The sequence below is a fragment of the Chelonia mydas genome, chromosome 3 (assembly GCF_015237465.2).
Source record: "Chelonia mydas isolate rCheMyd1 chromosome 3, rCheMyd1.pri.v2, whole genome shotgun sequence".
In the NCBI taxonomy this organism is placed as follows: Eukaryota; Metazoa; Chordata; order Testudines; family Cheloniidae; genus Chelonia; species Chelonia mydas.
This window is the reverse complement of record NC_057851.1, coordinates 148,563,185-148,590,691: the sequence shown is the minus strand read 5'-3', so window position 1 is coordinate 148,590,691 and position 27,507 is coordinate 148,563,185. Positions and strand designations below refer to the sequence as shown.

Genomic DNA, 27,507 nt, shown 5'->3' with positions numbered 1-27,507 from the left:
ATGGTGTGTCTACCCCAGCTCAGGGGAGAGCAAAGGATTAATTGGACTCTGTAAGCTCAGTTAGCCCACTTTGCTGCACCTGGAGGATGTGTCAGGCCTGACTTGTTATTAGGTCTATCTGGGGAGGAGTTGGGCCTTCTTGAAAGAAGGAAATCAAAAGCTGTGGGGTAGGCTGAGAAGATAGACCTAGGAGAGAGGAGGTAGGGCATTTCCTATCTCTAAGAGGACCTGGGGAAGGCAGACTGAAGAAGGTCTTTGAGTGGGAATTAATCTTTGTGGTGGGCCTTGGGAAGGCCCAGAGAGGCAGTCCTGAGGAGTGTTTCAGCAGGGAGAATCTAGGGAGAAGCTAGAGGCTGGGGAATCAGAGGAGAGACTGTGTTAAGCACAGACTGCAGGGAAACAGCACAAGGGACTTGGAGGCTGGAAATGGAAATAGCCCAAAGAAACAGTAGCATATTTGAAGGAATAAACCTAGCTTCTTAACCTAGGGGCCCTGGGCTAGACCCTAGAGCAGCATAGGGTTGCCATTTCTGAGGTACAAAAGCCAGGAACACTGAGGTGATCCTGAACCTATAAGACCACACAGCTAGCAGTGTGTAACTGAGCACCCTTACAGATTTCCTAGGACATCTACCTTGAAAAGGGGATGATCTTGAGGAAAACCTGAATAGATAATAACTCTAGAGCAGTGGGTGAGCCTCGGTTCCCTACCAGCCCTCAGTAAGGGGGTACAAGCCTGATGTATGCACTCTTGAGCCCAGGGTGGGACTGCAGACCGAGCCTCAAGGATAGGCTAAGGAACAGACTAAGACGGGGCAGAAGTATCTTTGGTGTTGGGACATTCCGAGCTTTTAGTCGGACCTTTGTTACCCTAGAAGGGGTGGAAACAAATTGTGACCTGACTGGAGGGCTGAGTTGTGAGAAGAGACACCCCTGCAGGTCAGGGCCATAGTGGTTGTTGGCAGGGGATACTAGATGAGGAAAGAGCTGCTATGCCATAAGGGTGTACTCTAGTGATGAGTTCGCTCTTCTACAAAGGCCTTTTTTAGACACATTGATTGTGGGAAGTTGCTGGGCCCTCCTATGTCTGGATGGGGAAACCTTGTTGACGGTTTGCATAATCTTTTCATCTCCCTCTCTTTGTCATGTGTCCGTTCCCCAAAACGTTACTTCTGATCAGGGCTGGATTGAGTTGATAAGGGGCCTGTCAGGGTTCCTTCCCCACTCTGAACTCTAGGATACAGATGTGGGGACCTGCATGGAAGACCCCCTAAGCTTATTCTTACCAGCTTAGGTTAAAAACTTCCCCAAGGTACAAACTTTGTCTTGTCCTTGAACAGTATGCTGCAACCACCATGTGTTTTAAACAAAGAACAGGGAAAGAGACCACTTGGAGACATGTTCCCCTCCCAAAATATCCCCCCAAGCCCTATACCCCCTTTCCTGTGAAAGGCTTGATGATAATCCTTGCCAATTGGTACAGGTGAACACAGATCCAAACCCTTGGATCTTAAGAACAATGAAAAATCAATCAGGTTCTTAAAAGAAGAATTTTAATTAAAGAAAAGGTAAAAGAATTACCTCTGTAAGATCAGGATGGAAAATACTTCACAGGGTATTCAGATTCAAAACACAGAGGATCCCCCTCTGGGGAAAACCTTAAAGTTACAGAAAACATGAATAAACCTCCCTCTTAACACTGGGAAAATTCACATAAAACAAAAGATAAACTGATCTGCTTTGCCTGGCTTACCTATATTGGTTGCAACATTAGAGACTTGGATTAGTATGGGTTGGAGAAGATGGATTTCTGTCTGGCCTCTCTCTCAGTCCCAAGAGAGAACAACCATGTAAACAAAGAGCACAAACAAAAGACATGGTGAAGCTACTAATTTATTTTCTCTTCTCTATAATTAGAAGCCGTATAGTCTGGAGTAACGACTAGTGGTGTGTGGAGAATGGTAGTTACTGTGCATGGGTGGAGGCCCCAGACCTGCAGGCCCTGGGAACGTGAGCTGACAAAGAGCTGGGAGCTTGAGAGCCAGCACTCCCAGGGCTTCCAGGATCCCTGCTCCCCGTTTGTCCAGCCGGTGGCTGCTGAAGAGCTGGGAGTGAGGAAACCCAGACTCCCTCCAAGTAAACTGCTGAACTGGGTGGGGAGCTGGCAGGAAAACAGACAGGTTTCCCTCAGACCTGCACTGAAATTTGGACCATCACCAAAATCCAACTGTCTCTACGGACATTCCATCAGAATTTCTGACCAGCGCTAGTAATGCGCAAGGTGCTGGGAGTGTGGAGATGCGGAGTTCTCCCTGTTTTGCCACTGATTTTCTGATCTCAGGCAAGTCACATCACTTCTGTTTGTTTCCTCTTCTGTTCACAGGGATATTACTTGCTAACCTACCTTGCTGTGCTGTTGTGAGGAGTTAATGGCTTTGGGTAATGTTTTGAAAAGTGCCAGCGTGACTTATGAGCCTAAGGCCCAGGTCCTCAAAGATGTATTTGAAATCAGTGGCAGTTAGGCTCAGATCCCCAAAGCACCTAAGTCTCATTGACTTTTAATGTGACTTAGGCATTCTTGAAAATTTCATCTCTACTCCATATGAAAAGGTAGCACCAATTAAAGGTGTAATTTTTAAACTGATTTAGTTAAACCAGTGCAACCCCCAGTGTAGGCATTATTATTTGATTTAAACCAAACTTATTTCAGTTTAGTTTAAGTAATTTAGAAATTGGTTTAAGTTAAATTGCAATAAATCACTCTTACACTCAGTCTAATTAGTTTAACAAAGAAGGTAAAGGGGTGACTTGACTGATCTATAAATACCTAAATGTGGAACAAATATTTAATATTGGGCTCTTCAGTCTAGCAGAGAAAGGCATAATATGATCCAATGGCTTGAAGTTGAAACTAGATACGTTCAGACTGAAAATAAGGCATACATTTTTAAGTGAGAAGAATTAACTTAACAAGAGTCACTGACCATTTTTAAATTCATTCAGGATGTTTTTCTAACAGATCTGCTCTAGGAATTATTTTGGGGGAAGTTCTGTGGCTTCAGTTATACAAGAGGTCAGACTAGATGATCACAGTGGACCATTTAGCCTTGGAATCTATGAAAATGAGTATCCACATAGGAGTTTGCACCAGTTTAACTACATTGATTTAACATGAATCAGTCATCAACCAGTGCCAATTTTGTCATGTAGATGAGGCCAGTGCCTGTACAGTGCTTTGTATGTTTAAAGTGCTATATAAATACCAGGTGATGTTAGGTCATTCACAGTGAATAATTCATTAGATGAATTCCCACTCTTATTTTCTTTCCGTTCCTGAACTGCTCAACCTATTGTTACTTCAAATTTATTCCTGGTTCAAAATTATTTGCTGAGTGTTTTCTGCAGATAACACTTGCTTTCTCTTCTCCACGAGTAGTTTGCTGGTAACGCATGAACACTGAGCTCTGTTGGTTGGCTTGATTGGCCAGATGCCGTGCTACATTGCCATTCCTAACTCCTGCCTGTGAACTTGTTTGTGGGACGGGAAAGCACAGCAGTTGAAGCAAATTCATTGTATTCGTGTTTGTATTACAGTAGCACTTCAAGGCCCTAATTAAGATCAGGGCCTCCTGGAGCTAGGTGCTGTATGTACACATAGAGACAATCCCTGCCCCAAAGAGCTTTCAGCCTAAGCTCCTAAATCATTTGGGACAGGACAAATGGTGGGAGAAGTATTATAATCCTCATTTTATGTATGGGGGTGCTGAGTAGTTGAGATTAAAGGATTTCTCCAAGGTCATAATGTGAATCTGTGTCAGAGTACCAGTCTGGTGCCTTAACCACTAGACTTCTCCCATAATATCCATGATGAGCAGTGGTGGACTATTGTTTTGAAGTATGCGCCCAGCTATAACCATAGCCAGAGAGGGAGAAAGAAGGCCAGTCAAAGAAACTGAAGCCAGTAGCAGACACAAGCCGTTGCAGAAAGTATTGCAGCATGGGGGGAGAGAGAAAGATGAGGCCCAGCTGGGACCAACCCTGCCCTCCAGCATCTTCTAGGCCCAGTATTGTGCAGGAGTGACCTTTCTCCCAGGACGGTGTCGGTTGGGCCAAGAGAACTGTTCTGGGAAAGAACCAGCCTCAGGGACCAATGAAAATGAACCTGGCAGGAGCAGTCTTGGCAGCAGAGCTAGGTGGGAGTGTTCCAGCAGAATAATTTTCTGATGGAAAATGTCCTTTTTGCAAAATCAAAATTTTCCATGTGAAAATGTCAGTGTTGCTGAAAAAATTTCCATTTTCTGTTTGGGGAAAATCCAATGGGGGTCTTTGCTCTTTCTGAGTGTGTGTATGAACACCAGAGAGAACTCCTCTGGACGGGTGGTGTAGCACTGTCCCGGGAGGGCTCATTCCATCAAAGGCCAGGAAATCACCTTCACCTTCCTTTCAGTGTGCTGGCAGGATTTTAATGAGTGGCTCTTAAGCCCCTGAGGGTATATTTACACTGCCATTAAAGTCCCCTTCTCCCCACCCACATTGGTCTGTGCCAGCAGTCTCGGGCTTAGAGGCTGTTTAACTGTGATGTAAGATCTGTGGTTCTAAACCAGGGGTCTGGGGCCTCCTAGGGGGCTGCAAGTAGGTTTTAGGGGGTCCTCCAAGCAGGGCCAGCATTAGACTAGCTGGGGCCCAGGGCAGAAAGCCAAAGCCCAGCTGCATGGAGCTGAACCCTAGGACCCTGAGGCTGAAACCAAAGCCTGAGCAACTTAGCTTCGTGGGGGCCCTGTGGCATGGGGCCCTAGGCAATTGCCCTGCTTGCTACCCCTTAACGCTGGCCCTGGCTTTTATATGCAGAAAACCAGTTGTTGTGGCACAGGTGGGCCGTGGAGTTTTAAGTCATATTGGGGGACCTCATAAAGAAAAATGTTGAGAACCCCTTGTGTAGGTGTAAGAGCCCAGGATCCAGCCTGAGCCCAGGGACTCTGTGAGGGGGGAGAATCCTAGAGCTCGGGCTCCAGTCTGAAGGTCTACACTGTAACTAAAATGCCCCTGAGCCTTGGGAGCCTGAGTCAGCTGTCACTGGCCAGTCATGGGTTTTTAATTGCAGACTGTAAAGTTCCACTGAGAGCCCCCTCTGGGACAATACTGGTTATTAGTCAGGAAGGTTTCACTTTCTCCTCCTGTTGAATGGCTGATTATATCTGCAGCGTTTGAATGAAGATGTTCTGTGTCTTCCCTGCACACAGGGTGGGAATGCATTACTCTGCTCTTTGATGTGTTCCTTTAAATTACATTTCTGACTGAGTTTTGTGCTCCTGAAAGGGGCATTGGATAGAGCCAGAATCACTACAGGCAGGTGCTGGGCAAGCTTCCTCCATAGAACTGCCTCGGTATGTCAGTCCTGCTCTGTACTTTCACACTGCTGCAGCTGTGTCAATACACCTGATTTCTGCAGTGCAGTCACCCGTCTTTTCCAGGAATGCTTAGTCCAGGCTCACAGAGACCTTCTGTGGTGACACTAGGCAGGACAAGCTGTGTTGGTCAAGGATCTAGACAGAGTCGGGATAACCACAGGGTCTGGCTGTGTCCAGCAGCCCTGATAAAGGACCTGAATCCTGCATCCCCTATTCTATGAAAGGTGCTACACATTCTAACCTGCAAAAAGAAAAGGAGTACTTGTGGCACCTTAGAAACTAACCAATTTTTTGAGCATAAGCTTTTGTGAGCTACAGCTCACTTCATCGGATGCATACTGCTCACGAAAGCTTATGCTCAAATAAATTGGTTAGTTTCTAAGGTGCTACAAGTACTCCTTTTCTTTTTGCGAATACAGACTAACACGGCTGTTACTCTGAATTCTAACCTGCAGCGTCCATTGCTATGCCTCTCAGGCCGCTCTTGAGAAGAACCTGCCAAGCAGTGTGGTGCAAGTGAGGACAAGCTTGAGACCTCCCCCTGCAACTCATAGGCATGGGTGACACGTGATGTGTCAGGATTTGAACCTCAGTTTCCAGGAGGGAAACCCTACTGCAGTAACTGGGCGGGCCTGTCAAGGCTCCTCTGGCTGCCCTCTCTCTAACCTCCCCATTACTTCCTCCCCTTCTCCCCTCCAGTAGAAGTCCTTACAGCAGCGGCTTCATTATTCTCCTAACATACAGGCAAATATAATTTGTGGAGTGAGTCACTTTGGTTCATGTGCTGATCACTGTCTTATCGCAGGCTCCAGTAAGACCCATTTTAATGATACTCAAACAGCTGAGTTATTAAAACAAACCTGGAGGCAGCCACATGGAAGGAATCTTGAATCGTCTGAAGAGATTTCCCCCCTCCCTGGTACATAATGCTGCTGTGGACAGCTTGTTTTAGCTCAGAAAGGTTAGGCTAACCCTAGGTGACTGTGCAAAGGGCAAGGAGCCTTTAGAAGATGAGGGAGCAGTGCTCATATTTTGACATTAAATTATGTGTTGGGAGTCATTGGGGTGGGCTCTGATCCCTAATGGGGGGCCTCTAGATGCCACAGCAGTCAAAATATTTACATGTTGTCCTACAAGGCCTGCATGCACTGCACGTCCCTTAAAGTCAATAGGATAGCCCAGTGCTGAGGGCTTGCAGACCCAGCCATTGTTACCCATTACCGCCATGGGAGAAATTGACTCCGATATCAGAACAGATCTTAAGTGGAACATGGGCCTTGTGCTGGCCTGCTGCACAGGAGTGAGTCTGACTCTTTAAGTACTAAATTAAACTGCGTATGCAGGAAAACTAGTGTTACGGTTAAGTTCCTGAACTTAACATGTGCGCACACAATACCTCTCCGTTACCACCTTTGAAATGCAACGCCCCACCCCTCCAAAAAGCCTAGCATCTCCCCCTCACAAGGCAAGCCCACTGGAACCCCAACCACAAGGCAACTCTGCGACCCTCCCCTTCAACAACCACTTATAGTATCTAGAAAGAGAACACATAGTTGATTGATAACATCATGTCTCCTCACTCTTGCATGACTCCAACACACACACTCTCTCTCTCTCTCACTCACACACACACACACACACACACACACACACACGCAGTGTGCTAACGGGTTGGTGGGTAGACAGCTGCTGGATTTTCAACCGTTTTGATCTGTTATCACTTAAACTGCAGAAGTGGGAACACTGCAGCACCTTTGGCTGGACACAGGAACTTTTAACATTTCATATCCCAGTGCATTGTGATGATGCAAATCTTTAGACCCACATAAAAAAACCCAGCAGATTAAATTATTTTTATGGCAACTGGCAAATCCTCAAAAAACCCGGCCAGCCCGGTCAAATACCAGCCAGGTGGCAAACCTACTCCAGGATAGTCAATGACAACACTCCCAGCTAATGAACCACTACACAGAAACATTATGTTGTTGGAACAATTCTGACTGGCTGGGAGTAGGGGACAGCCTCACAGCTGAGTTACTGATGACCCATTTTGTAGGTATCCCGTACAGTCAGCACCAGGAAACAGGGCAGCTTTGCATGTAAGCTTGTTGAGGGGACATAGGAAGGAAAGCAAAATCTAAGCACTGGATCCCACAGAACAAGAAGCATCTTGTGTTAGAGTGGCTCATGATCCTGGTATTCTTAGAAAATAACCCTCCATGACAATGGTGATTCACACAAGTGACATGAAGCCACTCTGGAATTTAAGCCCCGGCTCCTTCCAAGCCCATTTTGTCATTTAGCAAAGCAAGTGATAGAACATACTTACCCATACTGTACGTACACAGGGTTAATGCTGTATGAGCCCCATGAAAGGCAAGACAGGGTGAAGTAGGGGTGGCCAGTTCCCACCCCACGCAAGTCCTGAAAATGTGGTTGGTGTATGAAACTGAAGCCCTTGAATCTATATGGGAAAATCCTGTCTGTCCCCTTTTAAAATACCACACTGCTCAGCCTTCTAAATCTTCTAACTCTCTCTTCAGGTTTAAGTCCCTTTGTATGACACAGAGAATTCTTTCCCTTTCTAATCTCCTTGCTGCCCTATAGGTAATTGAACAGCAGATCCACACAGTAAAGCCCTCAAAAAGAATTACAAGGAATTACAGGTCTCATATTCACCTTGCTTTGCCCTTTGCAGATGTAGAATGAGTGGCATATGTATCTTCATAATCCATATGGCTCAGAAATTTGGGGTTTTCTGCTTAGAAGTCTGCTCTTCTTTCCCCCTCTCTTCCCCTTTCTATCAGACAGACATCCTGCTGCCTTTTTAGGGAAGGACTTTGGCTGAACTTGAAAGCATGAAGAAAGCTCAACTTGAAAAGGAGACTATTTTGCAGGCTAGGAGGAGGCAAAATCACGGCACTGTTTCATTTAATAAATGAAGAGAAAAGAAAGAAAGTGGAAGGAGTGCAGAGATGAGTCTTGGAGTGAGTGATAACTTGTTGCCAAGAAGGCCAATGGCATTTTGGGATGTATAAGTAGGGGCATAGCGAGCAGATCGAGGGACGTGATCGTTCCCCTCTACTCGACATTGGTGAGGCCTCATCTGGTGTACTGTGTCCAGTTTTGGGCCCCACACTACAAGAAGGACGTGGATAAATTGGAGAGAGTCCAGCGAAGGGCAACAAAAATGATTAGGGGTCTAGAGCACATGACTTATGAGGAGAGGCTGAGGGAGCTGGGATTGTTTAGTCTGCAGAAGAGAAGAATGAGGGGGGATTTGATAGCTGCTTTCAACTACCTGAAAGGGGGTTCCAAAGAGGATGGCTCTAGACTGTTCTCAATGGTAGCAGATGACAGAACGAGGAGTAATGGTCTCAAGTTGCAATGGGGGAGGTTTAGATTGGATATTAGGAAAAACTTTTTCACTAAGAGGGTGGTGAAACACTGGAATGCGTTACCTAGGGAGGTGGTAGAATCTCCTTCCTTAGAGGTTTTTAAGGTCAGGCTTGACAAAGCCCTGGCTGGGATGATTTAACTGGGAATTGGTCCTGCTTCGAGCAGGGGGTTGGACTAGATGACCTTCTGGGGTCCCTTCCAACCCTGATATTCTATGATTCTATGATTTATGAAGGAAAATCATGGGCCTGATCCAAAGCCCACTGAAGTCCTGGAATGATTCTCATTAACTTCAGTGTGTTTGGATCAGGCTTTAATCTGTGTGTGTGTGTGTGTGTGTGTGTGTGTGTGTGTGTGTGTATATATATATATATATATATATATATATATATATATAATACACACACACACAATAGACACACATTGTTAGCTAACACACAACAAAACTGGGGAAGAGGGGGGCCACTACACATGTGATGAGTGTGAATACCAGAGAGAGCAATGAATTGAATTACTGAAGGTGGCTCACAGAGGTACAGCTAGAAATGAAGAGGTTAAATGGACAGGTGAAAGAGCAGTGAGTTACCAGAAATGGGTGGCATACATCATGGAGGAACAACAATGAAATGGGTGACCAGCTAACAAAATAAACCATCTCTGTTGAAATGAGCTGGTAGGCCACAGGACTGGGGGCTAGGACCTCTTTATCTATTTAAAGAGGTACCTATTTTACCCACATGTATATAGAGCCACAGAGTTTTCAAAACTGCACAAGGGCAGCAAAGCTTCCAGTTAAATGAATGGAACATGAGGGCATGCCTGCACTGTCCAAAGCACAGCAGATGTATCTGGAAGCTTGGACAGTGCTTCAAGTATGTTCTCCCCAAATGTGTTCAGCAGCACCACAGGGGTACTGTATACTCCTCATAGCTCAGCTGAAGTGAAGGGAGTTATAACATTTGATACCAGCTGAAGATCTGGCCCCTGCAGTGTTCAGCAGCACTATGCCTGGGTGGGCCAGGAATGTTTGGTGGGAGTCCAACAGAAAAGAGGCAGTGTATAGTGCTTGACCACACAGGTAGTTGAACTCGGCTGAGTAAAACTTTCAAGAGCCGAAGGCCCAGATTTTAAAAAATAGTTGGGTATGGCTGCACTTGCCCTCACCACACCTAGCTGACAGAGAAGCTTAAATCTCATTTTCAAAGGTTGTATGTCTTCAAAAGGGATTTAGACACTGAATCCCATGGGCTTTGGACTCCTAAGTACCTGAATCTCATTTTCTAAAGGGATGTAGGCTTCTAAATCAGTTAGGTGTAGACATTGAGCACAGCAATGACAAAATACCTTTCAATAATCTGGGCACAAATTATTTATGTGCCTAAGTCCCATCTTCAAAAGTGACTTAGGAACTTGGGAGTCTAATTGTCACTGAAAGTCAGTGGTAGACACTAAATGCCCAAATCACTTTTGAAAATAACTTAGACTCCTAAGCTACTGAAGTGCTTTTGAAAATTTTTCCCCACTCTGAATTCACACCATGGAAATATGTAGGGATTTTCCATGAATATTTATTTTCCAAATATTTTATGTCAACAAATGTTTCTTTCCAACTCTCTCTCATTCCCGGTCTCCTTTCTCCGTCATGTCAGTCTATTTCCTTATGCCAGCCAGGGAAATCTTAGTTGCACCATAGTGCTTATGTTTGCAGTGAACTACTGAGAGCCTCTTTTCATCCTGACAAATGCAGCTCATAGCCCCTTTGCCCTCAATTCACTCTGATGCTATCAATTACTTGTTTATACAGTTGCTGTCAAGCTACACTAAATATTTAATATTCATGACAGGAACTGGGGAAGGAGAGAGAACCGTGCCCTGGTCTGGTCAGATTTGGCTATTGTTTGCTGAAATAGGGGGACGATAAACTCTTATGTTCAGAGTGCTACTGGGTAAGAAATTCTTCAGCATGCCTCAAACTACTGGTAAGGCGAAGGTGCTCTGTGTGTGTGTGGCGGGGGGTGGGGGGTGGAAGCGTGACCCTTGATGTATATCACACAACCTGAAGCACTGATCATTTTAATGTTCACTTTTATGGCTCTATGTACTGTGGCACCATCCTTCTAAAGGAGGGCTGGATGAAACTCCCTTCAGAACTTGTCAGTATCCCTGCTGCTGGCCAAAATTCAGAAGCTCCCTGTTTCCAGGAGACACCACTAAAACCTTTCTGCAATTTGCTGGCTTTGGAGACTTCCTGTGGATCAGAGTTCAATGTGTTAGCCAATTATGGGCTCTCTCTTCTGGTTCTGAGTCTCTGTAATTGCATCTACGCTGGGGTATAAAATGGCATCATATTGACACCCACAAGGTCATCAGCAAGTCTGGAAAATGTAGGGTATGTCTACGCTTGGAGCTGGTGCTTGGTGCTCCAGTAGACAAACTAGCACTGGCTCTAGGAGAGCTGAGAATAGTAGTATATCTGCAGTAGCCCAGGCAGCAACCTGGACTAGCTGCCTGAGTACGTACTTGTGGGGTCGGGTGGGTTTGTACTCAGAGAAGCTAGCGCCTCCCGTCTCTCGCCACTGCCCTTGCTACCATGGCTAGGCTACTATTTTTAGTGTGTTGGATCAATGAGAACTAGCTTGATTGTCTCCTCAAGATGAGAATCACACCCCCAGCTCCAGATGTAGACAGATCTATTGCACAGACCTCCGCTACAAGAGCTAACAGAGTAACTGACAGCTGTAGTAAGTTGTCATCTTATACGTGGACCAGTACTTTGGGACACTCTACCAGAGGATTAAACAGCTATTTGCTGACGACAGACGAATGGTGAGACTCAGGAATTCTGGTTTCAATTTCAGGTTCAGGAGGAGAGTGTACTCTACTGGGCACAGATTCTTCTGCCCATTTCCCCCCCACACTTGAGCCCTTCTATCCTGTTGGGTGACTTCCCCACTTCTGGCTCCCTGTTCTACTTCAGTTCTCCTCACTGAGCTAATCCCAGTCTCCACTCCTTAGGCTTCTCAGTCCAGTCCCAGTCTTTGCCCAGCCATTCCCAGTTCTCCCCCAATCCACCGCCACCTTGTCCCCAGTTCTGCTCAGCCCAGCCGGGTTCATGCCCAGAGTGGACAGAAACTTTAGAGAATATAGGTGCTAAAATCAAAGTCTCTTCTGAGCATGTGCAAACTGATTCCCCCCTCCCCCCAACACTTATGGTTTGGGAGAATTTTCACAGCGATGGGCAAAAGGCACAGCCCTGCCACACAGGCTACCCACCTGCCAAATTTCAACTCCCTGTCCCAAAGCATGAGGGTGCTGCGCTATTCAAAGAAAATGTGCCAGGATTTTTTAACATGGACAAAACAACGTATTTTCCCCTAACCTTGTTCAGAATTTGCTTAACCATTTCGGCTGAAATTTTCCAAAAAAGTTTAATGAGTGGTGCTGCCAGCCGCACCCATAATATATGCAGTCTACGTGATTTTTCAGGGTCCCTTGCAGCCAGATGGGTATACTGGGCAGTTAAGAGAGTGAGTGTGTGTGTGTGTGTGTAAAAATTTCCTCCCCTTTCAGGCCCATGGCTGGCGGGGTTATTGAGCCCATGAAGTGCAAGTCTACAAGGGGCTTCCAAATACACAGGATCCCATGCACATATTTCCATTTCTTGTATTTAAGGCAAGTTTTGGGTCTGTGACCATTTCATGCCAGATGGGATGCAGCAGCCAGTTTGCCAGACTCTCAGCACTTAGTGCAAACACATGTGCTGTGATAAGATGTCACATCCATACATCATAGCAATTGTCACTTATGTAATAGCAGTTGGCATTTCTACAAATGTGAGGCTTCGCCCATTAACAACAGCTCTGTGCGGTAGGTAGATATTTTTACAGCTCTTACCTTGCTCCACTTTACAGATGAGGAATCTGAGGCAGTGGGAGAATAGGTGACCTGGTTAAGGCCGCACTGAGTAAGTGGCAGAGACTAGCTCACAACTCTATGGCCCCTAACAGTTAGGCAGATCAGGCTCAAGTATTCTAGGTTTACATATCTGTGCTCTATCCACTAGACATTGCAAGGGATATAGAGAGCATCTCTGAAATGCAGCCACTCCTGGGGCAAAAAGCAGCCGCCAACTAGTACGTAGCATGATTCATGAAAGTGGAGGAGGGACAGGTTTTGCTCAAAGACGCTGAGCCCCTATTCTTACAAACTCTTCGCAAAGTGACTGTGTGATCGTGACTTGGCTGTCTGGGCTCAGTGTTTGTGTCCCAGGCTACCGTCTACACTGTGAGCTAGGAGGTGCGGGTCCCGGCTCGTGTACACCGATTCGGGCACAAGTATAATAGTAGTATTGCTGCGGTAGCACGGGCAGTTCGGCCATGCCACATACAAGCCCACCTGAACCTGGTGAGTATGCACTTGGCACAGCTAAGCGATGCTGCTGCTGCCCAAGCTCCGGTGGCCTACGCTGCTCTTTATGCTCAGGCTAGCTGTCACTGAACTAGTGTGAGAACATGTGTGCGAGCTGGGAATCACACCCCTAGCTTTTAGTGTAGACATAGCCTTCATGACATCAATATCAGATCTACTCGGATTATAGGTTACCCAGCAGTATTCTAAATGCCAGCACTGAAACCTCACTCTGGGATTTGACTGGCCAGCTGGGTTCTTTCTGGCTCAGACATCGTCACCAGTAATGAGATTCCAGAAGTGGAGCTTCATTAACACTTCTCTTAATGAGGCATGAACTGGAATGGAATCCAGTTTCCCCCTCTCATTGCTGTCTGGGCTCTGTAGGGCTAAAAAAGGTAAAACTTAATATAATGTTGTTTTAGAGTCAGTGGATGTGACTCTGGCTACACAAAGCCAGCAGAACATTTTAGAAAGAAGATGCCATTTTTTACATAATGTCTATAGAGGGCTGATAGGAACATAGTTATGAAGAACTTGACCCTGCTTCTATGAGGTTCTTTCCATTCATTTCCGTGGGAGCAGGATCAGACCTTGTGTCTCATGTAAAAGAATTGTGTGATACTCCAAAGTTGCCTGTCTTGGAAGGATGATTGTTTGCAGCCATGTCAGTGGCAGGATATGAGGTAATATCTTTTATTGGACCAACTTCTGTTAGTGAAAGGGACAAGCTTTTGAGCTATACAGAGCTCTTCCTCAGGTCTAGGAAAGGTCTTCAGTGTCACAGCTAAATACAAGGTGGAACAGAATTTGTATAAGTAGTTAACACATTCTCAGGGACTGTTCAAGATGAAGTGGCCCGATAATACTTCTGTGGTCATAGGACAGAAAAAGGGGGGTTAGTGTGTTACACATTGTTGTAATAAGCCACAAATCTAGTGTCTTTATTAAGACCATGATTTGTAGTGTGTTAGCAAAGTTACAAATTTAAGCTCCTCAGCTCATCTTTTGAAGGTGTTGTGCAGGTTTCCTTTGAGGACAAGGACAGAATGGTCAGATATCCAGTGATCGTTTTGTGAAAAGTGTTCGCCCACAGGTGATATGGTGTTTTTGTCTTATTTTTATTTTCGTGTGAGTTCATTCAAGAGCGTAGGGATTGTCTGGTTTCACCCATGTATCTGTTTTTGGGGCAGTTAGGCAACTAGATGAGTACACTGCATGTTGTCGGAGGCATTTGTCTAGGACCCATAGATTTTGAAAGGTGTTGTATGGGGATTATTGATCCTAACAGCGGAGATGTGTCCACTGGTGCCATTTTGAAAGATGAGTTAACCTTGTTGGCATGTGAAGCTTTATATTTTCTGCAGTGCAGAATCCAAAACATTTTATGATAAAAGGTAAATATCACTCTCCCTGTTTTAGAGGTGGGGAAACAGAGATACAGAGAGGTGAAGAGCTTTGCTGAAGGTCACACAGCAGGTCAATGACAGAATCAGGAAGGGACCATAGGTCTCCTGTTCCTAGCCCACTGTGACATCTACTGGGCCCTGCTGCCTTCCTGCAGTTCCAGGGGACCTCGATGTTCTAACACATTTGCACATATATGGGTGTATTCTGCATGCAGGTCAAAGTAAAAGAATACAAATCCATTTGAAGAGGCCCCTCCACACACAACATGCATGTTGTTATCTGGTGGTCAGGAGTCTAACATGTCAGCTTTAAAAGCAAATCCACCATGAGAAGAATGAAGTAGTCCACCCATGGGACAGACCTGCCTTGCTTGAGTCTCTCCTGTTATAAGAAAGTTAGGGAGATGGATCTGTCCGCATGGAAAGACCTGGCACGGGGTGTGAGTTGGAAAATAAAACTGAAGGAAGAAGGGAAGATGGAGTGAGGACAAGGAAAGGAAAATGACCTGAATCAAAAAGCCATTAGGAAGATGTGACTGATACTCTGACATAGTATTACAGTGCTCATAAGAAAGCGTTCATGGAGTGGAGATTATTTATCACTCCAGAGCTGTATAATTTTAATATGTGAAATCGGAGCTACCACGAAAGGGAAATCACTGACTATTCCGCGAACTAAAGCCAAATTATATATCACGAGTCTGTTTAAGAGAGAACGTTTCCATTGTCCAAATTGGGTGGCTATAATTCTCCCAGCTTAATGAACATGGGCCGGGTGCTCAGAAATCAATGGTGATGTTAAAAACGGACCCTGTCAAGTGCTTTTTATGGATTTTAATCTCTTTTTCTTACTCTCCATTATTTGTAATAGCCCTTACGAGAATACGAGAATAAAACATGCTTCCCTGATGAGATGCCTTTCCCGTATAGCACATGCAGCAACTGAGCCCTGTGTCTCCCTCATCCACATTGGATGTTGGGATCCACATGGCTTGTTTACTCCCTTCGTGATGCAGGAGTATTATTAATGATGTCAGCGGTACTACGGCCTCCAGCACTCACTTGTTAAGTTTTCAAATAAGCACCTTTCATGCTATCTCCCATGCTCCCCACATGCTTGGGAGGAGCTCGCCGTGAACATCCACAAAGGTACCTCGTTATCCTATTTCCAAACTTTCCTTAAAACTCTACCACAATGTATCCGCCCTCCCCACCCCCCAAAAAAAGGCTTGACAAACCTAGGCTGTTTTTGCACTGAGACCACTGCCTAGTATGCTCACCAATATTATTTTCTCATACTAGTTCATCTATAGCTGTGTTTTATGGAGGATTTCAAGATTTCTAAGTTTGGTTTCATTTCAGTTTGGAACAAAACCAAATACTTCCAAGTGCTCAACAAAACAAAATTTCTGTTCTTCACCCAGCAATCCTGGGAGCCTGGACTGCCAAGGAGCTGCTAATCTGGGAGCTGGGGTTCCCAGGACTTCCTGTCTCCTTATTTAGCACCCCATCAGCCTGCCAGACAGGCCGCTGAGAAATGGGGTGGGAAACCAGGCAGGTTTCTGATGGAAGCCTGCCTAATCTCTTATGGAATGTTATTGACATGGCCAAGATCTCATTCTCACAAAATATTTCAACTTCAGTGAATCAGAAAATTTTAATGAAAAAAATTTATCCTTTAAACTTTTCTGACCAGTTGTAATGATACTGATATTACTCCTGCTGCTGAAGCAGCACAGAGGTCATTGGTAAATCTGTGTCTGGGGTTTGAAATACCATCCTGTTGTTAGGTGTAGCTCAGGCTTTGGGCGTGGTACAAGTGTAGTGCCTTGGACACTGCAGCATGTAGTGGGGATTTCTGGGATCGTGATGATGATTTGTATTACCTAGTAGTGCCTAGACGCCTCAGCTGAGATTGGGGCCCCACCGCTCTACGTATGTGCGGTAAGAGACAATCAACACTCCAAAGGCCTACAGTTGACCTAGATGAGAGAAACAAAGGGTGGCAGGATCTTCTGGTTAAGGCACTGGACTGGTACTCAGGAGATCTGTGTTCAGTTCTTGGTCTTACGACACATTTCCTGTGTGACAAATCATTTATACTATCTTTACATACCCCAGACTGGCATGTGTACCCCAGGAATGGCTCAAATTCATGCGGCTGCATACCAGCCAAACCCACCCCGAGAATCTGCATGTGCTGTGCTGGACTGTCACATTCTGGGCTGCCATCCAGACCAGTGAAGGGTTACCACTTGCCCTGTAATCTTGGGTGCTTCACAATAATTAGCTGTTGTAGCTCCCAACCTGGGCTTCTCACAACCAGATGATCAGCATACAGGTCACACGCTGAGTGTCTGTGTGCTAGACAGCCCTGGTTCAGCAGCTCTGACCCCAGCAGCTTGTCTACAGTCCCACTCTAGCTTCCACCAGTCTTGTTTGCTACTTGCAGAGTGACCCCAACATATGACCAGTCCTGAATTTTCCGAAAACCATGTGCTCTGCAATGTCCAGCCCTCTCCTGGACAGTTCAGAGAAATAACATGGATTTCTTTGTTCCTATAAAGACACCCAAACATACCACAGCTTATTAACTTAACTGGGGGTAAATACACTCTTCCCTTTACACATAGCAATGAGTTGGTTTATGGTAAAAATGAAATAAGTTTATTAATCCTAGGTGTATTTTGTTAAGTGACTTCAAGCATAAGGAATGAAGATAGTTACAAGTAAAATAAAATACGCTTGTAAAGGTCTAAAACTTAATCTAGCAAGATAGTTCCTGTCACCAGTTCTTCTTCTTCCGATCCATGGCTGACTTTTCCTCGGTCAAGACCTTCTACAAAAGTACAAAGTGCTAGCTTCCCTTGTCATCGTAGGAGAAAGATCTTTGCCTATGGAGGTTTCTCATCTATATTCAGTTCCAGAGGCTTCACACCCCCACCCCCTTTGCCCATCTTTCTCAGCTTGCAAGACCCCTGGCCTCTCTCTATCTAGTGGTGGATGCCAAAGATGGCTTCTGTCCTTGAATTTGTTTCAAGAGTCAGGATGGCCTCATGCTGTTCTTCCCTTCCTGTGGGCCTCCCATCCCCTGCGTGCATCCAATGAAGTGAGCTGTAGCTCATGAAAGCTTATGCTCAAATAAATTTGTTAGTCTCTAAGGTGCCACAAGTACTTCTTTTCTTTTTGAGGATACAGACTAACATGGCTGCTACTCTGAAACCCATCCCCCTGTATGATTTTTATGTAAATAGGTCTTCTATTGTTTCTGATTACACCACACTGAATTTACAAAGGAGACAGGTAAATAGCTGTGTTTTCCCCACCCCCCTGTCTGAGTGGGAAATGTTCCTTCCTTTGTTTGGCCACACACTTTAAAACATATCCATGAGTATTCATTATTCCTTCTATAGTGTAATACATTTTACAATTATATTAATCACCAGTGTGTCCTTAGCTTTCAGAAAAGACCTCACTCTACACACTCTATACTACAGTAATATTGTATACAATCAGCTGATTTAGTTGCATATCACTGGAGGATCAGCCCCAGTCTTCATAGACCAATAAACCTTTGAAATTGATTATTCTGTAACGCAAAACTCAAACCAAGCTCCTCTCTCCAGCTGGGTGTAGATGCCATGCTGTCTTTCCCCTCACTTGTCAGTGTGAGGTTTGCTTCCATCCCTTGTTAGTTTGATGGGTCTGTTTACTGCTTGGATGTAAATTGAAGTAGGCGCACATTCCTTTATTTAGGATAGATCTGTTTTAACAACTCCCCCTGACATACCTGGTTTTCACACACTTTAGTTATAATTCCAGCAGCATATATTCCTCATTCTTTATACTGATCATGTACATACATCACACGACAATATTAGTGATCAGTGAGTTTTTAAATGATACCACAGAAGGCATATATTGTATAAAGATTATTACAATAGTGTGTAAGGTGGGACTATGGGGTGCTTTTAGTGTCACATGGACACGTATAGAACACAGTGTACACGCATCTACCCAGATCCATGCTGCTGCTGTAGGCACATGAGTTAGTACTGTCTTTACAGGGGTTGTATCTCAGGGTTGTTTGCGTCACATGGAGACACTCTAGGCTAGGACTGCTTGCCAGATGGTGTTGGTACTATTCCCTGCCTTCACACAGTTGCCGATGGCACTTCAAGATTAAGTTGCCTCTCCCTTTTATATGTGCCAAAGTGCATCACAATCATGGGTCAATTGGCTGAGGTGACCCTGTTCCTTCTTATGGGACAAATATTCATGCAACAAAGTGCACGTTAGGCAAGATGCTGAATGGCATTTTGGCAGAAATTTCTGACCCTTTGAAGGCAGGTGGCCTTGAGGGATGATGAAAATTCATTTGTCACACTGGATGGTTACGCTGAATGTTGCTATCACCATGCAATCCATTATGGTGCACCATTGCTTCTGATGCAGGAGAGCTAGCCTGGAATGGTAGGAAAAACCTCATCCTGGAGACCTAGGATGGCCAGCAGTGGCTCCAGAGCTCCCACAGGAGGAAACAGACCTTCATGGAATTACGTGAGGTGCTTGCACCAATCATCCAGCACCAGAGTACTAGCTTGAGGGAAGCTATGCTGATTCAGATGTGATTTGCTATTCCCTGTGGAAGCTGGCTACCCCGGACAGCTATAGGTCCATCACAAACCACGTTGGGATTGGAAAGCCCACTGTGGGGGTCATGATTGTAGAGGTTTGTGAAGCAATTAACACTGTGGCTTACCCTCGGGTGGTTGGCATAATAAATGTTCCAGAAATAATAGCTGGTTTTCAGCGGATGGGGTTCCCAAATTGATCAGGGGCTATTGATGGTGCTTGTTTGCTTACCATAAGCAGCAAGTATGTGAACAGCAAAAGATACCAGTCCATTGTCCTGCAAGGTTTGGTGGACCACAGAGGCAGGTTTATGAATACTAATATGGAAATCATGGGAAAGGTTCAAAATGACAGGATGCTGAGGAGATCAGGCTTGTATTTGAAGGGGGCAGCAGGGCTTTTGTTTCCCAGAGACAATACGGTTATAATGGTATATCTGCACCAACTGTTAGTTTGGGGGAACCCACATACTCACTCCTGCCTTGGCTCATGGAACCATTATGGTGCCCAGAAAAGGGTAATTCAATTTCAAACTCAGCAGTTGCAGGATGATGGTCAAATGCGTGTTTGGTAGGCTAAAGTCTTGTTGGCATTGTTTACAAACCCATCAGGTTGCCAGTGTTGCAAATGCTGTTTGTATGATCATGTCCTACTGCATAACACTTGTGAAGGTGAGTATTTCCATCCCAAGTGGGTGCTGGACAATTCAAATTTGCAAGCTCTGTAGAGGTAGCTGGATCCTACACACATGCATACTGGTCCTGGGTCCAGGAGGCTAGAGAAATTAGGGATGCAATTGTCATAAATATAAAGGGAAGGGTAACCACCTTTCTGTATACAGAACTATAAAATCCCTCCTGGCCAGAGGCAAAATCCTATCACCTGTAAAGGGTTAAGAAGCTAAGATAACCTCGCTGGCACCTGACCAAAATGACCAATGAGGAGACAAGTTACTTTCAAAGCTGGAGAGGAGGGGAGCAAAGGGTCTGTCTGTGTGATGCTTTTGTGGGGAACAGATCAGGAATGCTCTTCAGAACTCCTGTAAAAAGTTAGTAAGCAATCTAGCTAGAAATGCGTTAGATTTTCTTATGTTTAATGGCTGGTAAAATAGCTGTGCTGAATGGAATGTATATTCCTGTTTTTGTGTCTTTTTGTAACTTAAGGTTTTGCCTAGAGGGATTCTCTATGTTTTGAATCTGATTACCCTGTAAGGTATTTACCATCCTGATTTTACAGAGGTGATTCTTTTACTTTTTCTTTAATTAAAATTCTTCTTTTAAGAACCTGCTTGCTTTTTCATTGTTCTTAAGATCCAAGGGTTTGGGTCTGTGTTCACCTGTGCAAATTGGTGAGGATTTTTATCAAGCCTTTCCCAGGAAAGGGGATGTAGGGCTTGGGGGGAAGACGTCTCCAAGTGGGCTTTTTCCCTGTTCTTTCTTTAACATGCTTGGTGGTGGCAGCATAGGTTCAAGGACAAGGCAAAGTTTGTACCTTGAGGAAGTTTTTAACCTAAGCTGGTAAGAATAAGTTTAGGGGGTCTTTCATGCAGGTCCCCACATTTGTACCCTAGAGTTCAGAGTGGGGAAGGAACCTTGACAGCAATATATTCACATCTCCTGGAAGGAGGCAGAGGATGACATCTGCCAAGTGCTTCTCATAAGGGTCACCTTTAAAGCCTTTGTGTGAAGCTGCTTTAACTGTACATGACAGAAAATACAGACATACAAATGGGGCAAAATTGCCTTAAAAGGGTTTTGTTCTCTGATTTGCATTTGCTGAAGATCTGTGTCCATTTATGCATGTCACACTGCACATCTATTTTAAAGGCAGTCATTACAGGGTACCAAGATTGTGGTTTACACCTTGGGGTGGGGTTTCACTGTTGACAGTTGTGACTCTGGTATGATACGTGCATTCATTGTTCAATGTGCTTATACTTGTCACTATTGATACCTGTATGAAACCCATCCCATCTGTTGTGATTAACTGTCCATAAGGGCTAGTTTGCACTTAAAAAATTAGATCAACTGAGCTATATTTCTCAGGCTGTGGAAAATTTTTGTGTCCTGAGTACTGTAGTTAGGTTGACCTGGTGTAGAAACAGCTATGGTCGATGGAAGGATTCTTCCTTTAACCTAGCTACCACCTCTGGGAGAGATGGATTAACTACATTGACAGATGCCTCCTATGTCAAAGAAAGGAGTTATCTACACTACAGTGTTATAGCAGCATAGCTGTGCTGCTGAAGCAGCTTGCAGTGCAGAGCTGCCCTGACTCTTGAGGTGGGTCTGCTGATAGTGACAACTGAAGATGCTGCAATATTGAATAGCTTGTCACTTTATATTTTCGTCCCAGTTTACAACTGTATGGGGAGTGCCACTTAGCACTATTTTATACAACACTTTTATGTGTCGCTTACTGGCTGCTAGGGGTGGTTGGAATTTTATCTGCTACCTAGTGGGATTTGAAGTACTTCACTGAATAATGCAATTAATGGCAGACTCGATCCCTTCCTCTCAGCTTCTCTGGAACCCATTTACTGGGTTGGATTTTTCTAGTGATGGCATCAAGTGCAGCCCTTGTCTGCCTGGATTTGTCTTAAGTGCCTGCCACAACTCACACCTGTTCAGAGATCCCTGTTGTCAGATCTACCTGCACACTTTCAAGACATGGGGAGGGTTTGCTGGATGGGAAGAATACATCTGTACTGAGCCAGTCGACCAATCATTCTCCCCAGTTCCAATTGCAATTAAAGACTCTTTTGAAACCCCTCTTTGCAGGGCAGTTGCACAATGGCAAATAAGGTGGTGGGGTTGTAACTTACCAGACTGGGGGGTCAGACTTGCTGAGGCACCCAGTCTCTCTTCAGGCTCATCATTGCGGGGCTTCTATGACCTTGGGGGGCCTCTGGGTACAGGTGCAGAATTTCCTCTTCCTCACTTTCCTGGTATTCTGATAGTCCCTGCAGCCTCCTCCTCCTAACAGTCCTGTTGGACAATTAGACCATCTGGGTTCAGCAGGACATAGTGAGCAGGCTCAGTAGACAGCACCTGGTCAAGCCCCCGCAATGACTATTAGAGTCTCTGGCTCTCCTGTACAGCCATTTCAAGTGTTTCATCCACTCCCTGCACTGAAATGGGATCCGGTGAATGCCCAACTCTGACGGCTTCTGTGCAATTTCGCAATACAGGTTTATGTTCCCGCTGCTTTGGCCCAAATTGTGAAGGATGGTGTGGTCCACCCAGAGGTTTATCAGACTCTGGTATGATTGGTGGGCCATGCTGCTGCTCTTGGTTTTACAGAGTGCAGCAGAAGGGTGATCGGATGTGGTCAGTGCACCATGCTATTCCTGGAACATGCAAGGGGAAAGGGACCTTTTGTAGATTGTGTAAGGGTAGAAAAGGGTCCATTGCATTGTGGGAATGTGGATGGAATACTATGAAAACTCGAGACCTGGTGCCTGCTCCTTACCTATCTCTGCACTGCAGAGTGGGCTGTGTAGGGCGCCATTCTACAACTAATTTGTACTTACCCACACCCCTCAGGCATGCTAGCTAGCTCAGCATCTGCTTGTTCTGAGACACACCCTTCAGGGGTTTCTGGGTGGACGATAGGGTGGTTATGGCACAATGGTGCACCTGAATATGTGTAGAGTCCACAGATTAGGCATGGCCTTAATCTCACTGAGCCTTAGTTTCCCATCTGTGAAATGGGAATAATACTTCTCTGTTTTACGGGTGGTGTGAGGATGAGCGTATTAATGTTAGTGAGGTATACTGATACTGTGGTGAAGGGGGACCATGTGAGTATCTCCATAGCTAAGCCAGCACCTCCTTTCCTTCTGACTATTGCCGTGGAGTTCTGATTTTCACACCAAAGAGGGCAAGGATAATGATTAGAGGTGGCTGAATACAACGAGCAACCAGCTGCAAATATTCTTGACTTTCTAAATGGATTCACTTAGGCCACATTCATGCCGCTTTCAAACATCCATCAGCTTGTTTAAGCAGGTTAGATTTAATTGTTGAAATGCTCATGATGGAAAGTTAATTTGAAGCTTGCTCAAGGTGCTCAAGAACTTGTGGAAAGAGAATGTTAGATTTGCTTTCCACAAACAGTGGCCCTGGAATCCTGATACTAAGGGTTACTATATTCCTGCAGTCAGGGAGCAGAAATGGTGCCACTTAGCATAATGAAACCACACTGCTTTCATCTCAGACTGTAGGTAGCAAGTTGCAGATTTAATGGACCCTAATGAAAATGCCATCAAATAAAGAAATTTGAGACAATCAGTCTGTTAGTTGGTTTTTCTATAAAACAGAGGCGAAATCCATCAGACAAATGATTGATTACCAGTTATGCAATCAGCTTTACCAAGAGATAATCTCAGTTACTGAAGTTCAGCATGGCATTGCTCCATTTTCCACCCCTTGGTACTACAGCTACTCAATCCTTTTGTCCCCCTCAAATCCTTAAAACAGTTTCTCCTCAATCACAGCTATGCTTTTATTTTAAAGCTGCTATTATTATTTACTTCTTTGTATTAACAGGGATGCCTAGAAGTCCCAGCCACGATCGGGGCCCCATTGTGCAAAGTGCTGTACGTGCACGTAATAAGAGACAAACCCTGCCCTGAAGCGCTTTAGTCATAATAGACAAAACAGACCCAGGGTTTACTCCCCTCCTCCCCCCATTTTGAAGATCTCCACCCAAAGAGTAAATGACTTGCCCCAGGTCACACGATAAATCTGAGGGAACTGGGAAAAGAACCCACATCTGCTGAAGTCCAGTCCCTATGCAACAAGACCACACTTCTTTTTAAAAGGCCTGTCATAAATATATAGGGAAGAGTAAAACCTTTAAAATCCGTCCTGGCCAGAGGAAAAAACCTTTCACCTGTAAAGGGTTAAGAAGCTAGGATAACCTCGCTGGCACCTGACCAAAATGACCAATGAGGAGACAAGATACTTTCAAAGCTGGAGGGGGAGAAACAAAGGTTCTCTCTGTCTGTGTGAGGCTTTTGCCAGGAACAGAAAAGGAATGCAGGTTAGAACTCTTGTAAAGGGCAAATAAGCAATCTAGTTAGATATGCGTTAGATTCTGTTTTGTTTAAATGGCTGATAAAATAAGTTGTGCTGAATGGAATGTATATTCCTGTTTTTGTGTCTTTTTGTAACTTAAGGTTTTGCCTAGAGGGATTCTCTATGTTTTGAATCTGATTCCCTGTAAGGTATTTACCATCCTGATTTTACAGAGGTGATTCTTTTACTTTTTCTTCAATTAAAATTCTTCTTTTAAGAACCTGATTGCTTTTTCATTGTTCTTAAGATCCAAAGGTTTGGGTCTGTGTTCACCGATACAAATTGGTGAGGATTTTTATCAAGCCTTCCCCAGGAAAGGGGGTGTAGGGTTTGGGAGGATTTTGGGGGGAAAGACGTTTCCAAGCGGACTCTTTCCCTGTTATATATTTGTTAGACACTTGGTGGTGGCAGCAATAAAGTCCAAGGGCAAAAGGTAAAATAGTTTGTACCCTGGGGAAATTTTAACCTAAGCTGGTAAAAATAAGCTTAGGGGGTTTTTCATGCAGGTCCCCACATCTGTACCCTAGAGTTCAGAGTGGGCAAGGAACCTTGACATGGTCTTATTCCCCACCCCCGCCAAACAAAAAATCTAATGCCTTGATCACCACTTCCTCCTCACAGAGAACTGTTATATTATTACACGAATATAGGACAATGCAACTTTCTTTTGTATAACATCTTCCCATAAAATCTCTGTCATCCCAAGGCATACTGTGCAGAGTTAAGGAATGAATAACAGCTCAGGGAAGAAATGGTGGGGCTGAGGCAAAAGAGAAAAGAGTAGTTTTCAGCTGAGATTTGAAAAGAAACAGAGACTGAATGAGGTGAAGAGATACAGGGAGGCTGTTTCATAACCCTTTCAGACAGGCACAAGTACACAACTTTGGGTCACAGGAAGCCGAGACCAAAGGGCAACAGGCGCTGAAAACAAGACCCCAGGTGCTGGGAATGAGCATGAGTTCTGTTATCTGCACCTTGTTCCGTCTTCCATCAAACGGGAGCAAATGTTTTAAATGAGAGGAGCGACGCGTTCTCAGCAAACACCAGCCGCCTTTCAGACTCTTTTCAATATGCCATTCTGCTCTCTTTGTAGAGCTGGATGTCTACGCAGGCCTGAGAGAAATGAGTGTGCCAGATAGAGGATGACTGGAGGAAAGCAAAGGTCAGCACAAGTGCACCCCACTGCTAATTTGAACCAGCCTCACGCCCTCTAGCAAATGCCAGCTCCTTGCCTGTACATCATTTGTGTGCTTGTTAGCATCTCATTTTGGAATCTTAGTGGTACTTCAGAGGCTCCTTGCCTGAGCAGCGAGGGCTGTGAACAGAGCAACACAGGAGAGAGACAGTGTCAGTCACTGGTCTCAGGTGGCCAGCCATTTTAGTTATCCAACCGAGTTTTTGCTACTTTTTAGTCCCTGTGATTGAGCTCATAATGCCCTAATTAATTATGATTAGGAATGCACTGCAAACTAATTGAATATTCTGCTGCAGGTACTTACGAGCCACAGCTGATTTATTACTGATTGGTGTTTCTGAGGGAAAACAAATCCGTTTACCTACCAGATCTCAACATACGGTTACAGGAGACTGTAAGTGATGGAGCAGTGTGGACCAGCCAAGCCGAGAGTTTATAGCGACTCGTGGGTTACCTGCCAAGCTGAAGATGCTGATGTGAGGATGACCGTGCTGACTCTTGAATAACGCCAAGTCCCACCGGCTGACCGTACCGTCGGAACCAAGTCATTGCATCTGTTAGCTCTAAACATCCAACACAACCATAGGCGAGTGAGTTGGATTCCATTGTGCTCACTGAATTCTCACCCGAATTGTGAATGCTGTACTGCCTACAGCAGTGGTTCCCAACCTTTTCGGCATCACGCCCCCTTTTTAATTTTCAAGAAACCCTCACACCCCCACCTCTCCTTTACTATCATCCAACCCCCCCGATCCTTGTCCCCTGACCGCCCACTCCCAGGACCCCACCTCCTATCCAACCCCCCCTTCTCCCTGTCTCCTGACTGCCTCGATGCCTATCCACACCCCCACCCCCTGACAGGTCCCCCAGGACTCCCACACCTATCTAACCTGCCCTGCTCCCTGTCTCCTGACCACCCCCCCACCCGAACCTTCGCCCCATCCAACTGCTCCCTGTCCCCTGACTGCCCCCGCAGCACCTCCTGCCCCTTATCCAACCCCCACTCCCTGCCCCCTTACCAGGATGTTCAGAGCGGCAGGACTGGCTTATTGGAAAGCCTGGGAGGTGGGCTGGTGCAAGCCATGCTGCCCGCGGGGGAGGGTGGACAGGAGGGAAGGGGCCGGCTGGGAGCTCAAGGGCTGGGCAGTCTCGCTCCCCCCTTGGAATTTCTTCACACCCCTCCCCACCCCCCCGGTTTGGAAACCAATGGCCTACAGAATCCTTTACTGCTGGTGATGCTGTTAGAGGTTTGGCAATCAGATCCCAGGTGGAGTTTGCAGGGCCATTAGTTAAAGTTAAAAAAAGTAATCTTTTTCTTGTAAAAATTGAGCAAGTTGCACCTGAAAGCCGTGGGGGGTGTGATTTAAACAAAGAATCCCATGTTGTTTTAACAATAATTTTCAGGGTGTAGCTGTGAGTGAACCATGCCTGTGTAAATACAGATGGTATGGGTTGTCCGTGAAGATCAAACTCTGGTCCTTTTAGTACTGAAAGCGCAAGCCCTCCCTCAGAGAGCTCCTTTAGCTGTGAGTCACCAGAAGGTTGTAACACTTGCTGTTGCCAGCCATTAGAGGGCAACATAGTCACATTTCACAGTGACTTATTTCTGATGGTCTCCATGAGGTCCTGGGATTGTCACAATTGTGATAAACATTTTCTCTGCACTGTGTACCACCTTTCATCTGAGGATCTCAAAATGATCTACAAAGAACAATAAGTTAAACCTCACACAGCTCTTCTGAGTCTGTCTAGCTTTCCTTTACTTAGCTAAACCACTCTGCTGGAATGAGTGGAGTTACTCCAAGTTTACACTGATGTGACTGCAACCTGAATTTGTCCTAGTGCCTTTTCTATTGTTTGCAAATACATGTCTTCTCTGTGGCCATACAGCTGTTGGAATGCCTGCCATAAACTCTGTGTGGATATTAATGTAACTCTCTCATTCTGCAGACAGAATGTAAATCTGTCCTTGA

The 27,507-nt window shown here is 45.2% G+C and overlaps 1 long non-coding RNA gene across 1 annotated transcript; it reads left to right on the top strand.

Moving 5' to 3' along the window:
* On the top strand, positions 1-26,340 carry LOC122464839. Its single transcript, XR_006289234.1, has 3 exons — positions 1-200; positions 25,433-25,501; positions 25,831-26,340. It is a non-coding gene; the product is annotated as an uncharacterized LOC122464839 (long non-coding RNA).
* The last annotated feature ends 1,167 nt before the right edge of the window (positions 26,341-27,507 follow it).